The sequence below is a fragment of the Phyllostomus discolor genome, chromosome 1, assembly GCF_004126475.2.
Source record: "Phyllostomus discolor isolate MPI-MPIP mPhyDis1 chromosome 1, mPhyDis1.pri.v3, whole genome shotgun sequence".
Classification (NCBI taxonomy): domain Eukaryota; kingdom Metazoa; phylum Chordata; class Mammalia; order Chiroptera; family Phyllostomidae; genus Phyllostomus; species Phyllostomus discolor.
In genome coordinates, this window is record NC_040903.2 from 202,808,288 (window position 1) to 202,810,911 (window position 2,624).

The following is a 2,624-nucleotide window of genomic DNA, read 5'->3' on the forward strand; positions in this document are numbered from 1 at the left end:
AAAAGGTCGAATGCAAAGTTTTCTGTTCCTTACAGACACTAATGACATAAAATCTACCCTATAAAGCAAACTTTCCACGAATTCCACTAAGCAAGCAAGTCCAGCCCTCCAACCCCTGAGCCTTAGGCATTCTTTCCACTAACAGCACACCTTTTCAATTAATTTTCACGCTATAGTTTTATTTTGTGTTTCCACGCCTGTATAAACTACTAGATTGTTGGTGTACCTAGGGTAGGAACTTATTTATTTGTCATATCCCATGTGCATGTGTGAATGACCTCAAGGGACATGGGACTCAAATTCTGTCAGTCAACATCTTGTATCATTTATCACCCATATCTTCATCAATTATTGTGACTCTATGACTGTGTCTTGAGTCTGGTATATGGGTGGATTAGAGCAGCACAAGAGGTGGGCTGCAGTAGACATGAAGAGGGGACTGAAGTCCCTGTCCAATGACAACAGTTCTAGGGGGGACACCATGGGCCCTGAGGGCACCTTCCCCAATCAGACTGAGGAACCAGGGCCTTACAGAAGGCACTGGGGATTGGAGCAGTGAAGGGCCTGAGGAAGAACAAAAGGAAACCGGGACAGGCCCAGTTGGCTACTCCTACCAGCCCCTGAGCCAAGATCCTGAACCAGAGGAGGTGGAGCTGACACCAGTGGGGGATGGAGAAAATATAGTCGTTGATGTTCAGGATCAGGTCCAGGCCCTGGGGCTTCATTTGCCAGACCCACCCTTTCAGAGTGATGATGAAGATGAGGAGGGAGCTACAGCATTGAGCAACCACCGCTCTATTCCCATGGACCCAGAATATGTACAGCTGGTGAAAAGGACAGTGGCTGGAGCAAGCCTGCCTACGCCAGGAGCTCCTGCCTGGGCTTGGGCGATATCAGATGCCAGATGGCAAGACATGGTACAGAAGGTTCCCCAAGCCTGGCGGACAGACATCCCCTGCCTGGAAGTGACCATCTTGAGAGGTGCCTTACCTGCCAGCTTTCCAGGCTGGAACCAGCACAGGACTGAACACATCCCTGGTTGTAATGCCCATCTCCATCCTCCCCATCTCCCTTTCCTCATCAAGGCAAATCAGACTTCTTCTCAGAGACCCACTTTGTTCACCCCTGTACATATGGGGCCGATGGCCCAAGCCCAACCCATCACAGCATGTATCACTCTGGAGAATAAAGCACCCTGTGTACACATCCCAAAACAAGTAAACAAAAACAAACAAACTAAAAACCAAAACAAACCATGGAGAGCCTCTGATCAGCTCTTGTTGCCCCAGCTGCTGGGAGTATGGTCAGCAAAATGTATTCAACTTTCAGCTCATTTGGGATAGCCTCCAGAGACTTGCAAGGCCACCCTCTCCTTCCAGAAGCCTATAGTTCATATATGCTAAAGGCAGAACAAAAAAGAGCTGGCCAGTTTGGATTCATGTAGGATGGCCGTGAAGAAACATTTCAGCTCCTGATCTTCTCACTGGGTTGGGGGAGGCCATTGGATTTTCTCTCTCTACCCTATCCTGCTTCCTCCTCTTCCTTCCTTAGTGATGATCTCCATACTGCTTCCTAATAAACTTCTTGAGCAGTAAACTCAGACTGTGCTTCCAGGAGTGTGACATGCTATAAATGGCACTAGTGATGTAAATTGTCATACAGTCCAGATACTTTGAAATAATTATTTTAAGATTCCACAAGCAATGCGACATAACAATAACTAGATTAAATATTTTGCTAAAAATACTCAGAATAAAAATTCATTATATTTTATTTTAATATACTATCTTTGATAATATATTAATAAAGTGTACATCTAATAATAAAATGATACATTCTTAAATATTAAATGAAGAAACAGAAATTCGCTTAAGGAGAAAACATTATTCCAAAACAAATTTACTTCTGAAATAATTAAATTTGGAACTTTTAAGTAATCTAATACAAAATGTATAAAAACATTTTCACATCTGAGTTAATCTAGTATTTTCATATTTACAAAGAAAGATAACTTTACATTAAAAAGTAAAACCAAATTTTCATATAAATTCAAAAATAAGATTCAATGTATGTTTTGGGTCAGTGATTGCATTCATTCCTTCATGTCAAATCTTTACTTAATTGCATCTTAATAGTTGTAGCAAAACGGCCCATATGGTGCAGACTGCATAATGTATTTACGAAGTGGCAATTTTCCACATACCAGATATGTCAATTTTCTATGAAAGGAGACATTTTTTCATTACTATCGTTGCTCCTATTTACTACTTTTTTAAAAAAAATTAAAAATAATTTAAAAAGTATTTTACTGTTGTTCAAGTACAATTGTCTGCATTTACACTCCCCACCATTTGCTACTTTAGAAATTTCTTTCTCAAATTCAAGTCTACAGGGACATATTTTTTCCATGCCAGGCAACTCTAACCTTTAACACATATTTGCATATGCAAATTGAAACTCTAACTCTTTATAGTTAACTTGGCTGTCTCATGCAACTCCACTGATAAAGCAAATTTTCATGCGCATTGATGTGAAAGTGCAGGTACATGGCTACAGTTTATTTTTCCTTAGAGTATCTGTAAAGATTTGTAGGACACTTGGCAAAGGTTACCATACAGAGCGAG

General features: G+C 40.7%; 1 pseudogene; it reads left to right on the forward strand.

Moving 5' to 3' along the window:
* Positions 1–263: 263 nt before the first annotated feature.
* LOC114492140 lies at positions 264–1,077 on the forward strand (annotated as a pseudogene).
* Positions 1,078–2,624: the final 1,547 nt, after the last annotated feature.